Raw genomic sequence first — 13,112 nt, forward strand, 5'->3', positions numbered from 1 at the left:
TTTGCTCCTCCTCCTCCTCTTCCTGCCTTGTTGAACTGGGCTCTGAAGTGTCCATGGTGGTACTCGGACTGGATGTGGGGTTGCCCCCAAGTATCACGTCCAGCTCTTTGTAGAAATGGCAGGTCGCAGGGGCAGCACTGGAGCGGCGGTTTGCCTCGCGGGCTTTACGGTAGGCATTCCGCAGCTCCTTCACCTTAACCCTGCACTGCAGTGCATCCCAGTCATGACCCCTTTCCATCATGTCCCTTGATATCTGCCCAAAGATATCATAATTCCTGTGGCTGGAGCGCAGCTGGGACTGGACGGCTTCCTCCCCACAAACACTGATGAGGTCCAGCACCTCGCCATTGCTCCATACTGGGGATCACCTGGCGCATGGAAGCATGGTCATCTGGAAAGATTTGCTGAGAGCACTCCACGCCTGGCTCAGCAAACAGGAAGGGAATTTTCAAAATTCCCAGAGAATTTAAAGGGTGGGTCTGATGGTTGGTCACCTGAGGGCAGGGCAACAGAGTTCAAAGTGATGACCAGAGTGGCTAGAACAGGCATTGTGGGACACTTCTGGAGGCCAATCAGAGCGTGCTAACAGACCAGGGCATCCACACTGGCGCTGCAGAGTTCCAGCAGGGGCACACAAAACGTTATTCCACTTGCCGAGGTAGAGTACCAGGATCGCTCTAGCCGCAGAGTCAGAGCGCTCTACGTACTTTGACAGTGTGGACGGGTAGTGAGCTAGTGCGCCCGGGCTCCTTTAACGTGCTCTAACTCGCAAGTATAGCCAAGCCCCAAATTCAGTGAAACATTTTACATATATCCCTCAGAAACAAAGAATCCCTTATCACTGTATCTGATTGCATAGAGTCTCCTAGCAGTTTCCCAAGTTGTCTTATCTGCTGCTAGGATTCCCTGAATTCCCTGAATTTTTAATTCTAATTTTTTCTTCTTCTTTTTAAAGCAGATGTTAATTCTGTTGGATCATCTGACTTCCACTCTGACTGAATTTCCGGCCTAGTGTCAAAACTTTGTTTTGATTCAGTCCACCAATGGGGATTGCATTTTTGCAACTGTTATTTTGCCTCTCAGTCCAGCCCTTAGTGTTTTTCCGCATGCTATTGCTTGTGTGTACAACTTGATTCTCAAATATTCAATAAAGGCGGTATACTATCTCCTATAACATCTTCCTCAAAGGCAAAAATCTATTGTAATTTTTGCTGAACTTTAGAACTGCCATAGTGGGTCAGACAAATAGTCCGTCTAGTCCAGTATCCTGTCTTCTGACAGTGGCCAGTGCCAGGTGCTTCTCAGGGAATGAACAGAACAGGCAATCACTGGGTGAACCATCCCATTGTCCACTCCCAGCATTTGGCAGTCAGAGGATGGTTGAGGGACACGCAGAGCGTGGAGCTGCATCCCTGATTATCTTAAGAATGGCCCTACTGGGTCAGACCAAGGGTCCATCTCGCCAAGTATCCTGTCTTCCGACAGTGGCCAGTGCCAGGTGCCCCAGAGGGAATGAACAGAACAGGTACCATCAAGTGATCCATCACCTGTCACTCATTCCCAGCTTCTGGCAAACAGAAGCTAGGGACACCATCCCTGCCCATCCTGGCTAGTAGCCATTTATAGACCTATCCTGCATGAATTTATCTAGTTCTTTTTTGAACCCTGTTATGGTCTTGGCCTTCACAGCATCCTCTTGCAAGGAGTTCCACAGGTTGACAGCGCATGGTGTGAAGAAATACTTCCTTTTATTTGTTTTAAACCTGCTGTCTATTAATTTAATTTGGTGACCCCTAGTTCTGGTGTTATGAGAAGTAGTAAACAACACTTCCTTATCTACTTTCTCTACACCAGTCATGATTTTATAGCCCTCAATCATATCTCCCCTTCGCCATCTCTTTTCTAAGCTGAAAAGTCCCAGTCTTATTAATCACTCCTTATACGGAAGCCGTTCCATACCCCAAATCATTTTTGTTGCCCTTTTCTGAACCTTTTCCAATTCCAACATATCTTTTTTGAGATGGGGTGACCACATCTGCACACAGTATTCGAGATGTGGGCATACCATGGATTTTTATAGCGGCAACATGATATTTTCTGTCCTGTTATCTATCTCTTTCTTAATTATTCCCAACATTCTGTTCACTTTTTGACGGCCGCTGCACATTGAGTCGATATTTTCAGAGAACTATCCACAATGACTCAAAGATCTCTTTCTTGAGTGGTAACAGCTAATTTAGACCCCATCTAAATTATAGTTAGTTGGTATTATGCTTTCCAATGTGCATTACTTTGCATTTATCAACATTAAATTTCATCTGCCATTTTGTTGCCCAGTCACCTAGTTTTGAGAGATCCTTTTGTAGCTCTTTGCAGTCTGCCTGAATCTTAACTATCTTTAGTAATTTTGTATCATCTGGAAATTTTGGCACCTCACTGTTTACCACTTTTTCCAGATCATTTATGAATATGTTGAATAGGACTGGTCCCAGAACAGACCCCTGGGGACACCACTATTTATCTCTCTCCATTCTGAAAACTGACCATTTATTCCTACCCTTTGTTTCCTATCTTTCAACCAGTTACCAATCCATGAAAGCACCTTCCTTCTTATCCCGTGGCAGCTTACTTTGTGTAAGAGCCTTTGGTTGGGGATCTTGCCAAGGCTTTCTGAAAATCTAAGTACACTATATCCACTGGATCCCCTTGGTCCACATGCATGTTGACCCCCTCAAAGAATTCTAGTAGATTGGTGAGACATGATTTCCCTTTACTAAAACCATGTTGACTCTTCCTCAACAAATTATGTTCATCTATATGACTGAAAATATTGTTCTTCATTATAGTTTCAACCAGTTTGCCCGGTACTGAAGTCAGGCTTACAGGCCTGTAATTGCCGGGATCACCTCTGGAGCTCTTTTTAAAAATTGGTGTCACATTAGCTATTCTCCAGTCATGTGGTACAGAAGCTGATTTAAATGATAGGTTACAGACTACAGATAGTGGTTCTGCAATTTCACATTTGAGTTCCTTCAGAACTCTTGGGTAAAATACCTTCTGGTCCTGATGACTTATTGCTGTTTAATTTATCAATTTGTTTCCAAACCTCCTCTAATGACACCTCAATCTGGGACAGTTCCTCTGATCTGTCACCTAAAAAGAATGGCTCAGGTTTGGGAATCTCCCTCACATCCTCAGCCGTGAAGACTGATGCAAAGAATTCATTTCGTTTCTCCGCAATGGCCTTATCGTCCTTGAGTGCTCCTTTAGCACCTAGATCGTCCAGTGGCCTCACTGGTTGTTTAACAGGCTTCCTACTTCTGATGTACTTAAAAAAAAATTTGCTATTACTTTTTAAGTCTTTGCCTAACTGTTCTTCAAATTCTTTTTTGGCCTTCCTACTTGTATTTTTACACTTCATTTGCTGCTGTTTATGCTCCTTTCTATTTTCCTCACTAGGATTTAACTTCCACTTTTTAAAGGATGCCTTTTTGCCTCTCACTGCTTCTTTTACTTTGTTGTTTAGCCACGGTGGCTCTTTTTTGGTTCTCTTACAATGTTTTTTTAATTTGGGGTCTACAGTAATTTGAGGTTTTACATACATAATTTAGTTCTCTTACTATGTTTTTTAATTTGGGGTATTCTTATGTTCTTATGTTGTGATTCGGGAGCCCTGGCTGAGCAGCTGCTGCTCCCCAGGGTCTGTGCTGGGGAAAGTCCATCATTAACCCCTCTGTGCCCAGCCAGTGCAGACTTTCTCCAGCTGGGACCAGCCCCCTGGGCAGCTCCGGGCTCTGCCCACACCAGCCCCTGGGCCAGAGCCCCCAGGTGAGTAAGAGACCCCAGGGGAAGTGCTGGGGATGGGCAGGAAAGTTTTAATTTGGAGTATACATATTGGCTAATAGCTGATGCACCTATTCTGAGGGACTGATCTAATTCTTTGTTGAACCCATTCATCGTTTTGGCCTTCAAAACATAATGAACACACATCTACAACCCCAAGATACCTTGACAACTACAAAAATTCTAAAAACATGAGTTATACACCCTGAAGTCAAGACATTTTAACAAAGACATGATATTTCATTCTTATGCGCCTCTTTGTTCCTGAGCCTTTAGGGTACAGTATGGCCAGTTCCACCAAAGCTGGAGCCTACGCACCTGAATGAATCATAGTCTACCCTCCTACTTTTCCTGGGCTTCTTGAGAATATGAAATAAGAAAAATCCAAAGTATGACTCCAGCCGGTTCCCTTGCATACAGGTCAGTCGGCCCTTTGAATTGATGGGAATGGATTTAATAGGACCATTCCCAGCAACAAAGGAGGGATACTGGTATATACTGACAGCTACAAACTATCTTACAAGATGGGTTGAAGCATTTCCATTTTTAAATAAGTTGGCATCTGAGGTGTCAAAAAAAAATGGACGAAATTACACAGTGACTTGGATGGCCACAGCATATACTGACATATCATGGGCCAGAATTCAATAATGAGGTAAATGCTTTTTTCTGAGGTTGTTTTTGACTGTCTTCAACTACACTTTCAGATCACAGATAGTTGACAGTGAACATGGGCTTAATTTCCCTGGTGAGTTTTTCTATATGGGCATTTTTGCTGACAAGTTTCTATGAACTCCCACTCAGCTTTGGCAAGGATTACTGCTGGTCACCCCGTCCGGGTTGCTATAACATTTTATTCTTTGGTCTCTTTTTACCCACCAAACCTGTCCAAAGGCAAGTTTACGGCATAACATTTTTTCTTTCAGACATTTGCAAAAAATTGGGAATCCAGTGTAGATTCATCAGTCCATACCACCCACAAACCAGTGGATCAGCTAAAAACACAAACAAATCCATCAAAAGGTAATTTTATGGCTGGGAAAATTACAGTATTAATAGCAAGGAGAATGCACTACGACAGAAGATACAAACTGCTTCAGAATTTTAGTACATTGCAAGCTGGACCGGTGAAAGGAGGTTTCATGCCCTAGGCGAAACTTCCACCTTGCACCGCCGCCCCCCCGTGGCAGCTCCCCCCGCCCGCCCTGAGGTGCCCCCCCTGTGGCAGCTCCCTGCCGCCCCCTCCTTCCCTTGGCCAGGGGAGCCGCGTGCAGCAGCTCCCCACCCCAGCTCACCTCTGCTCCACCTCCTCCCCGAGCACGCCACTGCTTCTCCCGCCTCCCAGGCTTGCGGCGCCAATCAGCAGTTTGGCGCACAAGCCTGGGAGGGAGAGAAGCAGAGTGGGGCGGTGTGCTCAGGGGAGGAGCTGGAGCAGAGGTGAGCTGGGGTGGGGAGCAGTTCCCCTGTGCGCTGCGGGCCCCCCCCCCGTTACTTGCTGCAGGCAGCCCTCCCTGCGCCCCCCTGCCCCAGCTTACCTCCGCTCCACCGCCGCCCTCGACCACTTGGCGCCCTAGGCAACAGCCTAGTTCACCTAGTGGTTGCACCGGCCCTGATTGCAAGTCCACTTGTCTTTTATTTCAAGAAAAAGTAATCGTACCAATAAACTAGGATGGCCTCTTTAAGCCTTTTGGATTGCATACAATTTCTCTCATTAAAGACAGTCCTTTCCTCTCCCCCCACAAATAATCCATCAACATTTGTTACAGAGCATTGCAGAATGTGGTTGATGACACTGGGAGTAATTGGAACAATTTTTTTGGTGACATTTTATTTTCTTTACGATCAAAACCAAACACAACAACCAAAATGTCAGCCTTTCGACTACTGTATGGCTTTGAAAAAACATTCCCAGACCAAATCTCAGAAAATTACACAGTAGGTGTCTTTAAAAACCATCAGCTTTCAGGTGCATATGTTATTCTGTGGTTGTTCATTTTACAAACACAACTCCTTCTCCATTTATTTACAAAGCCAACAGATTTTGAGGAACTTGAGGAACAATACTATAAAGAGTACATCATAAATATGGAATCTAGATGTGCTGCTGACATTGAATTGGCTCTTACTAATATTTCTAATGCACAAGAAAAGCAACAGATACAATATGCCAAAACTAAGACTTGTAAACATGGGAAAATAACATTCGAGGTTGGGGACAGTGTCATGTTACTGAACACGAGAAGGAAAACAAGAAAGGGAGGGCTGCTGCAACCTACCTACCGTGGACCATACAAAGTCACCTCTGTAGAGGATAAAAGAGTTAAATTAGAAACCATCTCAGGGAAACTTTTAGGGTCTATATACAGTATCTCCCACTTAAAATTATTTAAAAGAGTCTCCAACATTAGCTGCTGAAAACAGATTACAGGAAAACATGGAAATGGAAACAAGTGTGGATGACACTATGAAAAAAGTCTCCTCAGAAGAGGTAGGAGAAATGGGAGGCGATGTATCTCCCAAGACTCACAGCAGCCAAGTGATAAAGGTGGAGGTCCCAGACATGGACGAAGAGGAGTGGTTTTTGGGCAGAAGTTGCAAGCACTGATCCAATCTAAACTCTGACCACCACCCCCGCCCCCAAAAATGGAAAAGTATTTTCAAACAAGTTAATTTTTTTGGAGTAATTGACAGGAATGAATAAATCAAGATTTCTATTAACAATTCTGGTCACAATGTAACCATAATTTGACAACATTTTATTGATTTTTGTTCAGAGAGCATGGAGGACTACTGCTGATACTGCAGTGATGTGACTTGCAGAACAAAAACAAAAAAATAAAGATGGCATGATGGTAAGAAACACAAAATGGGGTATGAGAAACACACACCATATCTCCAATGAGACATTACCCCAGGAGCTTGCTGGAATCTACCCTCCCTTTGATCAGAAACCTTTCTCAGCCAAGGCAACAGGACAAGTGCACTGCTGCCGGTGCCTGCCTCCTGAGTTGATGACCTGCAATGGTCAGTGATTGCACCAGCAGAGAAGTAGATTGAAGGCAAACCGGAACAAAATTAAGATTTTAAATTATCCTCCACATGTCCCATGTCCCACTACAATTAATCCAGGCAGGATCATTTGGAATCTGAACACTTTATGCTTCCAACCCACACGACTATCAAGTTTTACAAAATTAGGACAAGTCAGCACATAAGAACAACCCTGTGTATCTGTAACTGCTAATGGTAACAATTCACTACCTCTCCCTACTACAGGTAGCAAATTCCCATAGGTAGCGGTTTCACACACCATGTGGTGTAAGAAACTGCTGTCTGTAGGAATTAGCTACAACAGATAGCAGTTTTAAAGCAAAGTAGGACCTGTCACTGGTCTACGTAGGAGATTCCTACATAGAGCAGTTTCTTATACCATAGGATTTGTGAAACTGTTATCTGCAGGATCGTGCTACCTGCAGCAGCGACAAGTCCTACTTTGCTAAAAAGTGCCATCTGATGTAGCTAATTCCTACAGATAGCAGTTTCCCAAACCTATGGTGTGAGAAATTGCTACCTGTAGGAATTAGCTACATCAGATATCACTGTTACAAGTAGCACATCCTTACAGATTGCAGGTTCTTACACACGTGTGTGAAACTGCTGTCTGTAGGATCATGCTGCCTGCAGCAGTGAGAGGTCCTACTTTGATAAAAAGTGCCATCTGATGTAGCTAATTCCTACAGATAGCAATTTCTCACATGTCAAACCAACCTGATAGTTTTCTTTAACAAGGTAACAAGCCTTGTGTATGAGGGGAAGTGATTGACATGATCTATCTTGACTTTAGTAAGGCTTTTGATACTGTCTCCCATGACCCTCTCATAAACAAACTATGGAAATGCAACCTAGGTACCACCTAAAATGAGGTGGGTACAAAACTGGTTAGAAAACAGTTCCGAGAGAGTAGTTATCAGTGATTCATAGGCTGGAAGGGCATAATGAGTGGGGTTCTGCAGGGATCAGTTCAGGAGATGTTTCTATTCAAAATCTTAATCAATGATTGAGATAATGGCATAGAAAGTTTGTGAACGATACCAAGCTGGGAGGGGTTGCAAGTGCTTGTGGGGATAGGATGAAAATTCAAAATGAACTGGACAAACTGGAGAAATGGTCTGAAGTAAATAGGATGCAATTCAAAAAGGAGAAATGCAAAGTACTCAGTTTAGGAAGAAACAATCAGCTGCACACATACAAAAAGGGAAATGACTTCCTAGGAAGGAGTACTGCAGAATAGTCATAGTGGACCACAAGCTGAATATGAGTACTGTGGAAAGGGATCTAGGGGTCATAGTGGACCACAAGCTGAATATGGGTGAACAGTGTAATGCTGCTGCAAAAAAAGCGAAAACCATTCTGGGATGTGTTAGAAGGAGTGTTGTGAGCAAGACACAAGAAATAATTCTTCCACTTTACTTTGCACTGATTAGGCCTCATCTGGAGTATTGTGTCCAGTTCTTGGTGCCACACTTCAGGAAAGATGTGGACAAATTGGAGGAAGTCCAGAGAAAAGAAAAAAAAAGATTAAAAGTCTAGAAAACATAGAATCATAGAATCATAGAATCTCAGGGTTGGAAGGGACCCCAGAAGGTCATCTAATCCAACCCCCTGCTCAAAGCAGGACCAATTCCCAGTTAAATCATCCCAGCCAGGGCTTTGTCAAGCCTGACCTTAAAAACCTCTAAGGAAGGAGATTCTACCACCTCCCTAGGTAACTCATTCCAGTGTTTCACCACCCTCTTAGTGAAAAAGTTTTTCCTAATATCCAATCTAAACCTCCCCCACTGCAACTTGAGACCATTACTCCTTGTCCTGTCCTCTTCTACCACTGAGAATAGTCTAGAGCCATCCTCTTTGGAACCCCCTTTCAGGTAGTTGAAAGCAGCTATCAAATCCCCCCTCATTCTTCTCTTCTGCAGGCTAAACAATCCCAGCTCCCTCAGCCTCTCCTCATAAGTCATGTGTTCCAGTCCCCTAATCATTTTTGTTGCCCTTCGCTGGACTCTCTCCAATTTATCCACATCCTTCTTGAAGTGTGGGGCCCAAAACTGGACACAGTACTCCAGATGAGGCCTCACCAATGTCGAATAGAGGGGAACGATCACGTCCCTCGATCTGCTCGCTATGCCCCTACTTATACATCCCAAAATGCCATTGGCCTTCTTGGCAACAAGGGCACACTGCTGACTCATATCCAGCTTCTCGTCCACTGTCACCCCTAGGTCCTTTTCCGCAGAACTGCTGCCTAGCCATTCGGTCCCTAGTCTGTAGCTGTGCATTGGGTTCTTCCGTCCTAAGTGCAGGACCCTGCACTTATCCTTATTGAACCTCATCAGATTCCTTTTGGCCCAATCTTCCAATTGGTCTAGGTCCTTCTGTATCCTATCCCTCCCCTCCAGCGTATCTACCACTCCTCCCAGTTTAGTATCATCCGCAAATTTGCTGAGAGTGCAATCCACACCATCCTCCAGATCATTTATGAAGATATTGAATAAAACCGGCCCCAGGACCGACCCTTGGGGCACTCCACTTGATACCGGCTGCCAACTAGACATGGAGCCATTGATCACTACCCGTTGAGCCCGACAATTTAGCCAGCTTTCTACCCACCTTATAGTGCATTCATCCAGCCCATACTTCCTTAACTTGCTGACAAGAATACTATGGGAGACCGTGTCAAAAGCTTTGCTAAAGTCAAGAAACAATACATCCACTGCTTTCCCTTCATCCACAGAACCAGTAATCTCATCATAAAAGGCGATTAGATTAGTCAGGCATGACCTTCCCTTGGTGAATCCATGCTGGCTGTTCCTGATCACTTTCCTCTCATGCAAGTGCTTCAGGATTGATTCTTTGAGGACCTGCTCCATGATTTTTCCAGGGACTGAGGTGAGGCTGACTGGCCTGTAGTTCCCAGGATCTTTCTTCTTCCCTTTTTTAAAGATTGGCACTACATTAGCCTTTTTCCAGTCATCCGGGACTTCCCCGGTTCGCCACGAGTTTTCAAAGATAATGGCCAGTGGCTCTGCAATCACAGCCGCCAATTCCTTCAGCACTCTCGGATGCAACTCGTCCGGCCCCATGGACTTGTGCACATCCAGCTTTTCTAAATAGCCCCTAACCACCTCTATCTCCACAGAGGGCTGGCCATCTCTTCCCCATTTTGTGATGCCCAGCGCAGCAGTCTGGGAGCTGACCTTGTTAGTGGCCTAGGAGGGAAGATTGAAACATGATAACAGTTTTCAAGTACGTAAAAATCAAGTAGCAGTTTTTTACAACAGCAGTTTCTTACAATCTAAATGTATCATTAACTGCTACAGATAGCACATTTCTACATGTAGCAATTTCACACATACTATAGCGCAAGAAACTGCTACATGTAGGCATTTGCTACATCAGGTAGCAGTTTTATACAATAGCAGTTTCTTACAGTCTTACTGACAGGTTTCAGAGTAGCAGCCGTGTTAGTCTGTTATCCGCAAAAAGAAAAGGAGTACTTGTGGCACCTTAGAGACTAACCAATTTATTTGAGCATAAGCTTTTCGTGAGCATCCGATGAAGTGAGCTGTAGCTCACGAAAGCTTATGCTCAAATAAATTGGTTAGTCTCTAAGGTGCCACAAGTACTCCTTTTCTTTTTACAGTCTTAAGTATCAGTAACTGCTATCAGTAGCACATTCCGACGGGGAGCAGTTTAATACGCTACACCTGCCACACCTGGGCCCTTCACCCAGATCCTTGCAGAAGCTGTCCCCGGCCCGGCTGTCCTGGGCCCCACTGCTCCCGGGGAGGGCTCACTGCCACACTGTATGGGGGCCCTGCTATCCCCGGGCTGTGCTCGCTGTCCCACGGGTATTCCCTGCACCCTGTCCTTGGGCAGCCTCATCTGGCTTCAGCAGCCATCTCTGTGTTGATGACTCACAAACCTGCCTCTGACCTGCCGCCCTTTATCCAGTCCCACTTCTCAGCCAGGGTGTCTCACCATCAACCGGATGAACGAGGTCAAAACTGAACTACTTATACTTATCCTCCCTGCTAAAAACACTCTTCTGCCCCATCACTTTGACAGTGCAACCAGCCTCACTTGCACTTGAACCTGTAACCCGGGGTTCACCTTGCTTTAGCCAGCCAGCCAGCCTGAGCCTGTTGCCAGATCTTGCCCTATTTCCCACCACAGTCCTTACAAAAGCCAACCAGTTCTCCTTCTATGCCCAAACCCTTATCTTCCTTCTTGACAACTGCACCTGCAGCCTCTCGGGCTTTCCTGACATCCAGGTCAACCCAAACGGGGGTTTCCCACTCAGACAACTGTTCCTCTGCCTTAAAATCCATAGACTCCATGAGGGCGGTGACTGCCGGAAGTGCAGGGCTTGATTTGATTATGCAGGAGGACGCTGATTTTCAGTTGCCGGGGGAGGTTTGCGCCATATCTACACAGGTGATGGGACCTCTCCCTGCCGGATTTGTGGGTCTGGTTCTCCCTCGCTCACACGCTGGGAAACAGGGTTTTTTTGTCATCCCAGGGGTCACTGACGCCAATTACACTGGCGTTATTAAGGTTCAGGTGTGGACCGATCTTCCACAGTCATTCCCGCGTGGACGGTCAATTGCACAATTGATTTTAGTCCCCTATCAGGTGCCAGCCACAGAGGATCGAGCCCGGGGCGGAGGAGGCTTTGGATTGACGCTGTCTCAGTCGCCGCCTCACGACACGTCCTCTCAATTTGTTGCTCTAACAATGTCGCTCCGCCCCTCGAAACCTCAGTTAACACTTCTTTTAAATAATGTTCCTTTTACAGGGCTGGTGGACACTGGAGCTGACGTTACAGTGATTCGTGATCAGGACTGGCCGGTCAGTTGGCCAACAGTTCCTTCTAAAGAGTTGTGGGGGATCGGGGGTAGCAAACCCGGGCACCAAAGTTTGTCTTGGGTCACGGTCTCTAAACCAGGAGGCCATGCCCTTGCTACGATCTGCCCTTTTGTGCTCCCTGTCCACCTCAATATTTGGGGCCGTGACTTACTTGTAAAGCTGGACACCACCCTCGATATTAATATATAATGGTCCAAAACCCTCCCCCACCCACCTTGCCCTCCGCATTACCATTGGTATGGCAATCCACAGAGCCCGTATGGATTGACCAGTGGCACCTCCCCCTAGAAAAGCTGAAAGCGCTTCATTTATTTGTACAACATATTTGCATGCACAGCGCTTAGAGAGCTTCACTAGTCCTTGGAACTAGCTGCTGTTATTTTGGCCTTTCAATTTTTTGCTGATTGTCCCTTTAATTTGATTGTGGACACGCATTATGTTTATCAGGTAATCGATCATTTACCCCTTGCTCTCATTACCCCTCAGATTGATGCGGACCTCCTCCGCCTGTTTTTGTCCTTACAGTATTTCCTCACCACTCGTAATTTCCCTTATTTTGTTGCCCATATTCGCAGTCATACCCGTCTGCCTGGGCTACTCACTGAGGGCAATGCACGCGCTGATCGTGCATTACGTGGTCAGGTAAATTCCTTTTTTTCTGACCCCATCGAAAGCCATTCCTTTTTTCATCAGTCTGCCTCTGTTTTGGCCTGACAGTTTCACATTCCTGCTGATCATGCACGTGCTATTGTTCGTTCCTGCCCCCACTGTGCTGCTGCTGCCCCTACCTTTTCTTATGCCGTTAACCCCAGAGGTACCGCAGCGAATCAGCTGTGGCAAATGTATGTCACTCACGTGCCACAATTCTGCCCCTATTCATTTTTACATGTTTCCATTGATACCTATTCGGGATTCCTCTGGGCGACCCCACAGCGTGGGGAAGCCACTCCCAAAGTTCTTCACCATTTGCTAGCCTGTTTTGCTGTTATGGGTCGCCCAAGCCAGATAAAAACTGATTATGCCCCAGCCTATTGCTCCACAGCCCTCTCCACCTTTTGTGCCCAATGGGACGTCCATCTCAAACACGGGATCCCTTATAATTCCACAGGCCAAGCTATTGTTGAACGTGCAAATCGCATACTAAAAACCTTGCTTGACAAACAATTAAAACAAGGGGAGCTGCGTCTCCGAACCTTAGGAGACATTCAGCAACAATTGCATGTCCTTTTGTTTACTTTAAATAATTTAACACTGAATACAGATCAGCAGACCCCCGCGGATTGGCATTTTCATAAGTCTGAGGTACTGGAAAGACCGCGTGTCTATTACCATCAGCTGCCCGATCC

This window comes from Lepidochelys olivacea, assembly GCF_965140295.1.
Source record: "Lepidochelys olivacea isolate rLepOli2 genome assembly, chromosome: 8".
Lineage (NCBI taxonomy): Eukaryota > Metazoa > Chordata > Testudines > Cheloniidae > Lepidochelys > Lepidochelys olivacea.